The sequence below is a fragment of the Protopterus annectens genome, chromosome 4.part1 (genome assembly GCF_019279795.1).
Source record: "Protopterus annectens isolate FY-2018-M chromosome 4.part1, PAN1.0, whole genome shotgun sequence".
Taxonomy (NCBI): Eukaryota; Metazoa; Chordata; order Ceratodontiformes; family Protopteridae; genus Protopterus; species Protopterus annectens.
Genome location: NC_056734.1, coordinates 592,237,688 through 592,251,907, shown reverse-complemented (window position 1 = coordinate 592,251,907; position 14,220 = coordinate 592,237,688).

Sequence of the window (14,220 nt, the reverse complement as noted above, 5' to 3'; positions counted from 1 at the left end):
AAAGTTTACAAACCGCTGTTAAAATACCAGGTTTTTGTTATATAAAAAATGATACCACAATAAATCATTTCAAAACTTTTCCCACCTTTGATGTGACCTATAACCTGTACAATTCAATTGAAAAACAAACAAATCTGTTAGGGGGAAAAAATATAAAAAATACAAAATGTACAATAAGCTGGTTGCATAAGTGTGCACACCCTTAAACTAATACTTTGTTGAAGCACCTTTTGATTTAATTACAACATTCAGTCTTCTTGGGTAGGAGTATATCAGCATGATGACTTGACAATATTTGCCACTCTTCCTTGCAAAAGCGCTCCAAATCTGTCAGATGGCAAGGGCATCTCTTATGAACAGCCCTCTTCAGGTCACCCCACAGATTTTCAATTCGATTTAGGTCTGAGTTCTGACTGGGCCAGTCGAAAATTTTTATTTTTTTCTGGTGAAGCTATTCTTTTGTTGATTTGGTTGTATCACCAGGAAAACAATTCCAAGGATACACTGAAAAGTCCACAACCAATAAACACAATAATTCAGTGCTGTCCCTCCTCAATAAACAGTTGTATCTCCAAAAATAATATCTCAAAAAATACATGGCACAACAATGTCCAAAGAATTATTTTAACAAAAAGCAGCAATATAACATCCAAAGATTAAGCACTTTCGTCTCCTCACAGGAAACTTCATCAGAATCATCAAACTAAGTTCCACTCAGTTTAAATACATTAGGAAAGCACTGCATTGATTAAAAATACATGAGTAAAATAGACCCCAAGAAACATTTAACCCTTTGCTGTTATTATCTTAAAGACAGGGATAAAGGTATATATAAAAAAAATTAAAATGAATATAAATGTAACATATAAAGTATGTAAATGTTTAAATATATAAAGTTTACAAACATTAATAAAAATATGTGAATATAAAATAAACATGAGAAATAAATATAATTTCGATTTGCTGTTATTAGGAGAACCAACCTGAGGGCTTAGTGAAGTTTTATTTTAATTTTAATGCCTTTAATTCAAGGGCTGGAGCCAGAGAAATGTGATCATTTAATCCCAGAAACATACAGTCATCCAACCGTAACTGCCAGATCATTTTCCTGTATTCAAGCCTGCTTTCACAGTCCCCACCCCTATCACTATGTTCCACACACTCCAGAACCCAAAATGTATAGTCAGCTGCAGTACACTGTAGGACATGCTAAACAGAGCGTTGGTCTCTCTACTGCGACTTATGTAATACATATGTTCATAAATCCATTGTGTCAAATTATGCTCGGTTTTGCCCACATAGAATGCCCAGCAGGTGATACAATAAGCAAGCAAGGTATACCACCCCTTTGGAAAAGCAGCTATGGTAACCCACCACTGTCAATGTAAAAGGAAATCTGGGAGTCCTTAAAGTTTCACAGTTAGCTATAAAAGTGCATTGTGAACATCTTCCAGATTTGTGGGTTCCCTTCTTTGTAACTATCCTGTTTCTTGGGCTGTGTTTTACTCGTGTATTTTTAACCAATGAAGTCCTTTCCTAATTATTTAAACTGAGTGGAACTTAGTTTGATGATTCTGATGAGGTTTCCTGTAAGGAGACAAAAGTGTTAAATCTTTGGATGTTATATTGCTGCTTTTTATTAAATAATTATTTTGACATTGTTGTGCCATTTATTTTTCAGGCTATCATTATTTTTGGACGTACAACTGTTTACTGAGGAGGGACAGCCTTTATTGCTTCCTTGCACGCTGAATTATTGTGTTTATTGATTTGGATGTATGTTTGGGCTCATTGTCTTGTTGAATCTTCATCTTCAGCTTTCGAGCAGATGCCTGAAGGTTTTGGGCCAAAAGTGACTGGTATTTGAAACTGTTCATAATTCCCTAAACCTTGAATAAAGCCCCAGTTCCAGGTGAAGAAAAGCATGATACTGCCACCACCATGCGTCACCGTGGGGATGGTGGTCTTTTGGTGATGCGAAGTGTTGTTTTTGCACCAAACGTACCTTTTGAAATTGTGGCCAAAATGTTCAACTTTGGTCTCATCAGACCATAACCCATTTTCCCATATGCTTTTTGGAGACTTGATGTATTGTTTTGCAAATTTTAGCTGGGCCTGGATGTTTTTTCTGTGTAAGAAAGGGCTATGTAGGGGAGTCTTATTGGGGACCTGGTGAGCAAGGGAGCAACCAGCCCCAGACTGACTGTGATCTCTGTGTGCACTTAAGGGAAATTGTACTTTACTGTGTATATTAGTTATCCTTTCCTCTTCTAGGAGACGACCTCCCTGGTGTTAGTGGTGAGGATTGTGGCTCCTTGATTGCTGGGCCAGGGCACGATCATCACACCCTTCTCCTGACTAATACCTTTCAACAATGAGATCACTTTGATGCTTTGTAAGCACTTTGCAAACCATGGCTTTTACTGTAGCAGGCAAGTGAGTAAATGTCAGGAAAATCCTACTAGGACAGCTGAACTTTATTTGTGGTTAATCCAAGTCTCTTTAATTGATGGCAGGTATGTACCCAAGAAGACTGAATGCTGTAATTAAATCAATAGGTGCTTCAACAAAGTATTAGCTTAAGAATGTGCACACATGCGATCAACTTATTGTACATTTTTTATTTTTTATATTTTTCCCCTAACAGATTTGTTTTTCAATTGAATGGTACAGATTATAGATCACATTAAAGCAGGGGCGACCCGTGCTATTGGACTGCCGGACTGCAGCCCCCTCAACTTAAAATAAAGAAAAATAAAGAAATAAAAAGAAAAAAAATTTAAAAAATCGCAGACTTTCGTGCATGCGCACTAGTCCGGACTGCTGCTGAGACAGTCTGGAGCATAAGCAGATTGTCTCAGCAGCAGTCCTGACTGGGAAACATGAAGAGCAGAGCTCCCAGAAGTCTATGCAGTTTTAAACTGCATGGACTGTCCTGGAACTCGCTGGGAAAATGTGTCGGGGTTGGACTGCAATGTCAGCAGTCTGGAATCTGCTGCAGTCTCGTCGGGGGAAGATCTCGCGACGGGGATGTGAGCGGATGGGGTTTCATACTGGGATTTGGATTTATGCTACAGGTAAGGGGTGGGTGTGTGTGTGTGAGTGTGTGTGTGAAAATGCCCCAGGTGCAATATACTGGTGGTTAGACTCATGGTAGTGTGGTAGGGAATACCTCAGGCTTGAACCCTGTACCTTGTATGCAGGTGTTAAACAGGTGAATTCCCTACCCACCACCATTTGTAAAAAAATTGCAGATCTTTGCCTCATATTTGATCTGATCTGTTTCTCATAATATCTGTGGTTTGTAAATGCTGCAATGCTTGATATTTGATGGTGCAGTGGTAGCATTGTTGCCTCACAGCTGCAGGTTCTCAGGTTTGATTCTTGGCTGGGGTGCCGTCTTTGTGAGGTCTGTATCTTCTCCCTGTGTTTGTGTGGGTTTGCTTTTGTGTCCTCCCATGTTACAAAGACATGTCTGCATTATTTCTTCCTGGGCCTCTGCTGAAAATTGTTTTTTTGTTCCAAGTCAGACTGTCCTGATTAACAAATGTTAAATAAAATTGACAGGCCTTTGAATTTCAGACTTCAGGTTTCTGAATGTTTAATTCCTTACATATCTGATGGTGCAGTGGCAGTATTGTTGCCTCACAGCTATAGGTTTTCTGGTTTAATTTTTGGCTGGGGTGACTTCTATGTGGTGTCTGCATCTTATCCCTGTGTTTGTGTGGATTTGCTCTGATGTCCTGCCATTTTACAAAGACATATGTCTACAGTATTTCTCCCTGGGCCTCTGCTGAAAATTGTTTTTGTTCCGTCAGAAGTAAAATTGACAGGCATTTGAATTTCAGACTTCGTATTCTTCAGAAAATGCATAGTAAAGCAACTTTTTATTCTAGCAATAAATATATAGTAACACAACCTTTTATTATAGCAATTTTCTAAGTTTATAAGATGACTATTTGAAATTTGTCCTTATTTTTGGGACTGTATTACCCTGTTATTGGCTTTGTCCAGGTTTTTTGTGCTAAGGTTGACAGCTATGGCAAGAACTGAATTCACTAAATATGTTTGAGGGCTGTATTCCCTCATTACTGGGTTTGTCCAGGTGTTTTGTGCTAAGAGGTTGACAGCTATGGTGAGAACTGAATTAATTAAATGATAGCCATTTAAGTTTCAGACTTCCTCTCTTTCACAAAGCACCTGATTTGGTGTAGTGGTATGTTGCTCTGACTGTTTTGCACAGGGACCTTGGCAGTAAAATGTATGGTGGTAACACAGAATTTTTCTTTCACAAAGCAGGTGATTTGGCATAATGGTATGTTGTTCTGACTCTTTTGCACGGGGACCTTGGCAGTAAAATGTATGGTGGTAACACAACATTTTATTCTAGCAGCTTTCCAAGATTATACAAGCAATGTTTAATGTGTCCCTGTTTTTTGCCCTTTTGACCCACCCCAATAAATTTGGCTTTTTCCAGATTTCTTGTGCTGCGAAGTTGAGATGCATTTGAGTATTGAGTAGATTTTACAAGGAGCTGAGAGCTGCAGGGGAAGAGAAGTTTAGTGCTGATTATGCTAAGTCAGCTCGCATTGCTAATAGCACAAAAGGTTGTGTACTTGCTTTTGATGCAGAAGGTTGTTGGTTCTACACCCATAAGGGGTGAATGCTGCCGTACTGAAAGTTAAGATACTATGAGCCTGTTATCAGTTTGCCATCCATTTCCTATTGCAATATTACTAGCTTATTGTTAATGTAATTTAGGCAATTTATTCCTCAGGGGCATCAGATACTTTATTTTTCGATGAAACCATGAAATATAAAACTGATTGCTAGCAGCAACCTCTTCATTACAGATTTATTTAATGTGGAATTATTTAGATGACTTTTTTACTACTTCAGAGATTGTGCATATTTACTGATAATGGTGGACTGTAGAATTGTGCATATTTACTGATAATAGTGGACTGAAGAAGTTTGAGTAGACTTTTATGATGGAAATGTTCTGAATTGGGCAGTTTTGTCATTGGTGCATGAGTTTTGTTTCATTGTTTACTGGAAAAATGTTCAAAGCAACAGGAAGGTGTATCAAAGAGCACATGTATGTTTCATATGCAAGGGGCTTATGATTTGAAAACAGCCCAGACTTAATCTTTATCTGCCACGGGTAAAATGTGTTTTCTTTGAATGTGGGTTTCAATGTTGTTTCAATGAATGTGAGTTTCAATGGTAGAGAAGTTTTAATGCCAAGTTTGTTTAGCAGATGTCTTAGTGTTTGTGCTGTAAAATGCAATAAAACTTTCAAATGAAGTTCAAATCATCATAGAAGTAAGTCAGTATGCACGTTAGTGTTTATGGTAAATGGAGTGAAATAGCCAAGTAATGGATCATTGGAATGGCTGCAGGGGGAGGCTCCATTCGACCATGGTTTTGTGAGGGGGAAGGGCAGCAAACTTAGGCAGCCCCAGCTGAACCATACCTCCCAACTGTCCAGATTTTCAAAGAATGAATAGATTTTTTGCTTCTTATTTTTGGTTTGTTCCTCATAACATTTGTGTTTTTCTGGCAAATCGTTTAGGAATTAAGTCACTAAATAATGACACACTGAGTTTCAGACTTCATAACCTTCAGAAAAATGCATGCTAAAGTAAGACCTGTTCTATCAACTGTCTCAGTTTATACAAGAGCAATTTTTAGTACTGTTTATATGTTCCCCCAATATATATGGCCTTGTCCAGATTTATTGCATTAACAGGTTGAGAGGTACATGCAAATAAATTGCTTTATAGAATTAGGCATAGCCAAACCTCTCAACTGTCCCTGATTTTGGCTGAAAATGTTGCTCTTCCCCTAATGATCCCTCCACAAAATAGCAATTTGGGAAGAAAACATGAAGGGTTTATAATTAAGAAATAACTGTAATAATCAGATTACTTTTATTTCAGAAATGCATGTAGATTCTTTTATTTTGTCAGCTGCTCAAGTTAGCAGTACTAATATTAAAGTATCCCCTCTTTGACAAGTTCCCAGCTGTATTGTGTTGCTATTTTATATTTTTACATCACATTTTTGGTCCATTTTTCATACAATTGTGTTTTTTTGGTAAATTAGTGACAAATAATTAAAGACTGAAGTTAGAAAATAATGACAGATATTTGAGTTTCAGATTTCATACCATTCAGAAAATTCATACTAATGCAAGACCTCTATTATCTTTCTAAGTTTATAAGAGCAATATTTTAAAAATTGTCCTTATTTTTGGGCCTTTGTCCCATTTCTTTGTATGGCTTTGTCCAGATTTCTTGCTCTGAGGTTGAGAGGTATGAAAAATGTGTCAGGGCCATCACAAGTCAGCCAGAGACATTTCAAACTGTGACATACTTGTTGCACCCCACTACCCCATGTAGTGACTCTGGATGTGTCGAAGCAAGGCAAGGAGTAGTTATGCAGTGTAAATGTGCAGAGTATCCCCCCATCCAAGGTAGACACAAGTACTAGAGTGGCTTTTCATCTGTCCTTGATTTTTACAGAATGGTCTGGTTTCTGTCATATTTTTTGTACTGTTGATTTATGCTTATTACTCAAAGTGCCTGTTGCTCTGTGTTTAAGTAGCAATACTTTAATGACCATTAGGTAAGCTTGGCTGAGATTGCAAGATGCAAGTAAGCTTTAATAAGCATACTGTTAAAGAATTGCCAACATTGAAAGCCTTTCTGTTGCCATGTAGAGAATATTTAACTAGATAATGTATAAGTCTTGGGTATTGAAATGCATATGCCAGTATTTGTAATAAAGGACAGGATTACATTATTTTAAGAGTCTCATTACACTTGGAGACTTCCAGTCATCTCTGCAGGCTTTACCCGTAAACAGAATGCCAATCGTGTGGTCCATAACCTGTACAGTAATCCTTTTAGTGTGGTCCATAACCTGTACAGTAATCCTTTTAAGCAATGTATCTTGAGCTTATTTCTTGTTTGCTTTTCATTTTTTACTTTGATCATGTTTTCCCCATGAAACAAGTAGATGTCAGGCAGCAGGTCTTTTTTTGGATAAGGAACATTTTTACAAGTGGGGGCATCAGAGATTTCTACTTTCAGCATGTTACTTGGTACTTTAATAAAGTTGAATATAAATTATAATTGGAACTGCAGTGCAAGAAGTGGTTTGAGTTGAGTGCTGCTTGTTTTTCTTATACTTGATTTTGACTGGCATTCCATTAATGTATTTTAAAAAAAGTAATTTATTTTTTCATGCCTCACAACCTTTTTTGTTTCCATCTAGATATTAAGCTGTCATGCAGCCAATGCATTGAAATATTTTTATTCTTCTACACTTCATTTTGTCTTGATTGGACTCTCATAATGACGGTTTGGCACCCAGGGCAGTATATTTAGTTTTTGTGGTTTTGAGCATAGCTCCTCCCCTTTCTAGTTGGCCACACCCCTTCCCATTGACCCCACCCATTCATCTGTCTCCTGTAGCCCCCCTTTGATTTGAAGTCACCAGCCGCCACTGCATTAAAGGTGGGAAAAGTTTTGAAATGATTTATTGTGGTCTCATTTTTTATATCACAAAAACCTGGCATTTTATCAGGGGTATGTAAACTTTTTATATCCACTGTATGTAATATCTCTCATTCCACCTTTAGTGTCAAACCCCTTCTTCTCTTTACCTTATTTATACTTTCCCTTTTTGCGCTGACAACTTCTTGCCATTATTTTGTATTCTTCCCTTTTTCCTTATTTTCCCATGATTTTTTCTTGCCAGTTGTTTTGTTATTTCTTTCTTACTTTGTAGCAGCTTTTAGCAATATCTGCAAAAAAAAAATCTTCTCTCTAGTTACTCTGCAATGTCACATGCAAAGATACTAAGTCCAAACAGATTTCTGACTTTTCATTTTCTGTAGAAATATGCGTTTAGCAGGATATGTTTTAATTGCAAGCAGTTATCCTTTCTGTCATTTTCTACATGCGGTCAGGTTATCATACCAGCTATAACCATCTGTCAGAATTCAATCCCACTCTCCTATCTTCTTCATCAGTCATACCTGACTGTCGTAGCTCGTCTCAATCACAATCCATTCATCATTGCTGGATGCTCTTATTTCCTTTCTTCTTGTCTGCCCCAAATCTTCTTCATCAGATTGTCCTCTGATTTCCTGTACATGATCTGAATCAGTGTACTCCTTGACCTTCTCTGCATTTGGAGCTACTTGGACTAGTACTCTGATGTCCTCAGTTTTTTATCAGTCCCACAGTGTGCATCTTACTACCCATCTCAGACGCTTCATCTGCGTCACTTCCTCATCTGCTCTGCCTTCACTGTCCAGGTTTCTATATCATACATTAGTACTGGTTGTCACACCACTGTGTTTTACAACTTACGTTTCAGATACTTCAGCATTTTTTTCATACAGTACCCTGACGCTCTGTTCCAGTTGGCTGCAACCCTTCTGATTCCAGCTTGTACCTCCTTATTCAGACTTCCCTTTTCATCAGCTACCCCATTATTTTCCCTTCTAGCTCAGTTCTTAGCTTTTTCTGATTTTCATCTGTTGCCATTACAGCTGTCTTATCAGTACTCAGTTTCATCAAGAGCACCTTCAGTTTTACATTCCATTACCCTATCCTTTGCTGAAGTTCTTTTCAGACTCTGCCTGTAATGCCATATTGTCTGCATACAGTATCTTTTGTTTCATCATCAACATGAACAGCAGTGGGCTCAGAAGTCAGCCTTAGTGCATGCCTACTCCTACTGGGAAATCCTCAATGAGTTTGAACTCTGTGCTTGTGTAGCTGGGTCTTAGTACATAGCCTGCAGTATTTCTACCAATGTTTCAGGGACTTCAAAGCATTGCAGGACTACCCAAATCAGCTTTCTTGAGATTGTCATATATGCTTTTTCCAAGACTAGAAATGTCCATTTGTACTCTTTTCATACCCTAAGTATGCAAGACCTGGGTACACAGGTTGACAGCAATCTTACATTTGATCACCATGTCTCCACAGTGGTAAGAAGGGCATTCTATGTTGCTCATCTCATATGTGAGAGCATTGCCTCCAGAAAAAAAGAAGTTATAACCTCCCTGTTCTCTTCTCTCATCATGTCAGTAATTGAGTACAATGGCCCTTTTGGTATGTACCTTTCCAAGCACCTGCAGCCATTGGATAAACCACAAAGGTTCCTCACAAGGAAAATTCAAGGTCTTCAGCATCTGTTCTATGTAGATCGTCTGAAATCACTGTCACTTTATTCTGTTTCATACAGACTACTCAGAGATGATCTCTGCCTTACATATAAGGCAATATCTGACCCTGCTTTATTGGAAATGCTGTATATCCGCAAGTCAAATGGTACATGGTTTACTCACTCTAAAGACCTTAACCTGGTATGTAAGATTAATCGAACCTGCTGGAGGGACAGATTTGTCTCTCAGAGGTTACCAGATCTTTGGAACAGAATCCCACTTTATGTCAAGCAGAGCACCCAATTGGCCATCTTCAAATGCAATCTGGACGATTGGATGGGTAACCATAAATTCACCCCAGGGGGTCCACCTGTGTCTCTCTTGGACACAGGCATTAGGTCCTGATCATGGAAATAAGGGTAGAACTTGGCTAGACTTGTAAGAGCCCTAGGGCCATTAGCCTAGCAACTTCCTATGATCCTATGAGCTGGCTTCTTCTCAAATATCTGTCTCACATCAAACATTTGGTCAGTTGAGCTACATACTGATCTGAATCCGAACTGCTCATCTCTTATCTTGCTTTCTATTATTTTGTGTAATCATTTATCAATCACACTTTCCAGAACTTTCATGCAGTGTGACAGGAAGTTAATAACTCAGCACAGCCTACAGCTGTGAATGCCCCCTTTGTTCTTGCATACTGGCACTAGAATGCTTATTTTCCAGATATCCGAGATACAACTTTCTTTCAATACTTTTTTGAGTATCCACCAAAGCCATTTCTATGTTGTGGTTGGATCTCGAGTGAAAACATTCCAAAATTAAAATGATAGAAATGCTTGATATTGACATGTTTTAAGAAGCTTTGTCTGCTACTTTACAAAAGTGGGTGCTTAAAAGTGGTTCTAAGGATATTAAAATATTTATTGTACCAGTAGAGAGATTAAGTAATAAAATAATGTTCAAAGGTGGGTGTTCTAGACCTCTGATAAAGCATGTATCAAATTCTAGTAACGAACAGAATGGATTAACTGCGTAGTTTTAAAAGTGGGAAAGAAGGCCACTTAGCTAAAATTAGCCCTAGTAATGGCAATGCTGTTATACCTATGAACACTAAAGAATGAAATTCCTTATGTTATTATACCTGTGGAATGTGGCAAATTGTCTGCAAGAGTAGCTGAGTCAGATTTTTGCTATTTTGCTACAACCAAGTTAATTAAATGTATTGTCTTAACTAATGGCAGGAAACTGCAGTCAGATTTGAGCAGTTTTGTCAGTTTTATGAAAGAAAAACCACACTAAAATTCTAACTTCGAATGATGAAATAGATATGCTACAACTCAGAAACTTTAGCATAACAAACTTTAATCACAGCTTTCTTCTTACTACAAATAGAGTTCCTCAGAAAAGTTAAACAGTTGAAATTCCATTCATTTTATAACAAGCAAAAAGTCACGTGGCCACTAACTAAATTAACAAAATCTCAAAATAATGAATAAAACAATAATTACATAACCTAACATGAATAGGTGACTTAACATGTATTCTTCTTTAGTTCTTTAATTTCTTACTTTAAAAAAAAACATTTTATATTAATAGCTTCATTCAAACCTGGAAAACAATACGCCTTAAGCCTCTACTGCCATTCAGTTTCTTTAATTTCTAACATATGTTTATAGTCCCCACCCATTAAATCAATATATAGCTGTTCAACAACATAAAATAAAAAAAACATTTTTTATAATAAACACATTCTCTAGTATATTTAAATAGGCATGGTTAAATGTTTAAATACCTCCTATTACCAATAAAGTTAAAGGAATATACAAATGTGGTGGTTGCAATGTATGTAGATTCATATTAGGTGGACGGTACATTAGTTCTGAACATATTGATTAAACCTTTGCAAAAAAAATATAATTTTAATTGTAATTCTCAAAGAGAGGTTTATGTTAGTAAGTGTTCAGGATGTTCAGCTCTTTATGTGGGTATGACCACTAGAAGTTTCCAGAAGAGGATAAAGGTATACCTATATTCTGATAAATCGGATGACCTGAGGAAGGCTCTATTTAAACATAGTAGTGGAGTCTGCATGTCCTCCCCATGTTGAAGTAATGTCTAAAGACATGCAGGTAGGTGCGTGCATGAATGGGTGTGCCTTCTTTGAAGGTTGGGCATCGGGCTGGCAACTCGGCACCGTAAAAATCTACTGCCAATCATTAGTGGACTGGAGTTTTGCTGTGGCAACCCCTAACCAGGAAAAGCCAAAAGACTTTTTTTAGACAATGTATTTATTATTTTGTTGACTTACCATAATGCATATTGTCTGCTTATGGGTCATAGTCCATCTATTGTGCATGAAACTAAGGGTTTCTTTCTGGGGTAGAGTCGATGTAATGCAAATTTGGTGGGGCATGCCAAAGTTGTGTCTAAACAATTTAAATAAAATCTGTTGTTTTAACTCATTCAGTCCTACACAGCAGGAGATTAATACACTTGCTTTCTGAAGTTTATTTTCCCAATTCCTGTACTAAGATTACACCTCATATAATATGAAATATCATACAAACTTGTACAAGTTACACAAAAATTTAAAATACAAAAGTTGTTTGCCTTGTAAAAGGCTATGCAGTGGTGCTAGCACCAAAAGTGTATCTAGTGACATTTAATTTATATTATAAATTAATAAAAGAATAATGGCATTTTACTTACCAAAAATGAGAAATACTATAGACAAGCAAAGAGCAATATTTGTGTAAGCTTATATATATCTATATCTATCCACATGATTTAATAAAATCCATGTAGGCACCGTGCAGAGTCTACACAGAATGTATCTCTGTACATGGCCATAGCCCCCCCCCCCCTCGGCAGTGCCCCATGCTTATTAATGATGGCACCCTGCCGAGGGAGAGCATAGGAACAGGGACATTGAATCAGTGTAGGGAGAAGTGTAGAGGCTACCCATGCTTGTGGATGCATACAGGGTGATGCTGCCTGTACTGCTCGCCACTACTTTTGAAATGCTGTGAATTCTCAAATGTGTAATATTTTATTTTAATTTCTTTTTTTCCATTTTTTATATGTTTGCGTGGCACAGCGCTGAGCACAGTAATGCCAAGCTATGCTCACATATAGACAACTGACACCTGCCACACATCTAAAAATAGAAACTGGATGTAATTAATTATCATAATTATGTATTTTTTCTTATTGTAAGTCTTTATTTTTTTTTAATTGCTGCTTGAGTGGCATGGTGCAGAGTGCTGCAGAGCTGAGTGGCATTCATACATACATAGCTGAAAGTTGCTACACATCTAAAAATAGAAACCAGATATAATTAATTATTTATGTCTATTGTCTGGGTCTATTTAAGCACATTTGCACGGTGCACCACAGTGCTTGGCATTGCTAACAGGTAGCCCAGTTTTATATGTGGAAGTATACTACTTTTCATAATATCCAAGTAGCTAAACGGGTAGAGATACAGCCTAATGCTTAGCCGGTCCTTGGTTTCAGTCAGTAGCAGTGATAAGATGGCTGTAATTTAATTGTTTATATATGCTTAATTTTAAAAAGAAATTTGTGAAATATGGCACTGCTGCACTATGCTGAACACACTGCTTAAACATGCTAATGGGCGGGTCTATATTAGAACATCGAAGTTTCAAAACTTCGAATGTTCTACTATTGACCCCTATTCAGCGAAAGCTGAAAATATTGAAGCTACAGAAAACCAAATTTTTTCCTAGGGAAAGAATTCAGTTGTCTGTTTCTGTTGCTTTGGTATTTTCAGCGCTGTGGTGGAAAGTTACGGGTTGGGTTTAGGTAAGTGTGCGATTGAACATGGGTTAGGTTAGTTAGGGTTAGGTTGTGGGTTAGGTATGTGTGTGATTGTGTGGATGTGAGGATTAGGGCAGGTTATGTGAGTTAGGGTTAGGACACAGGTTAAGTATGTGTGTGATTGTGTGGACATGAGGGTTAGGGCAGGTTAGGTGAGTTAGGGTTAGGGCACAGGTCAGGTAAGTATGCAATTGTGTGGACGTGAGGGTTAGGGTGGGGTAGGTGAGTTAAGGTTAGGGCGTGGGTGAGGTAAGTGTGTGATAGTGACAGACCTTAGGGTTAGGGTTAAGGTAAGTGGATAGTTAGTGGTGTATGTATAGTTTAGTGTAGGGTTAGTTGTAAGATTTTAAGTGTATATGTGTGGATTGCTGTTTTTTTGTTGTGCTTGTGTTGTGTGTATGTGTTTTGGAACAGCAAATTTTTTCCCTAGGAAAATATTTGCTGTTCTGTATGTTCGAAGTTTTCAGCTTTTGCTGAATAGGGGTCGATATTAGAACATTCAAAGTTTTGAAAGTTCAATGTTCTAATATAAACCCTAATGGGCTAATTTTGTTTGTGCTGTGTTAAGCTTAGCTAAAACCTTGGTTGTGCGAGTTTTTGCACTGCTTATCTATGCTCAGCTGGTTTGCGAGATGCTAAGCAACACAGGGCTTTTTTGAATGTTGCTCAGTGGCATGTAAGGGCAGGAAAACAGCCTATATTAGATGCAATAGGTGAGAATTTTGCAACAGTCTTTGGAATCTGATAAACTGGTGATATGGTAGGTGGTGCTGGTAAAGGTTTGTGCTTTTGGAAGCAGAGATGGGGTGTTCAGGAGTCCAGGATCTTTGTTGAGCTCCTGGTAAAAGATTATGGACCCAGGGTGCTGCAGGGCAGTTTCCAGGGCTTAGAGTGTAAGGGGGAGACCTGGGATCGGTTGACCAGGTAACTCACAAGTGTTACTGGTATCTCACGCAGAGGTGAGCAGTGTCTTCACCATTATGATGACCTGAAGAGAAGAAAGAGGGGAACCTTGGACACCTGTGTTCAAGATTCAGAGCTGGGAATGCCCCATAAATATGTAATTATGTTTTCCACTATTTTGTGAAGTAATGCACAAAAAACCAAAGACAAGCAAAGAATAATCCACGACCTTGAAGAAAGGAACCGGAACTCTGCTAAAGTCCACAAGGCTGTATTTTTATTTCTGA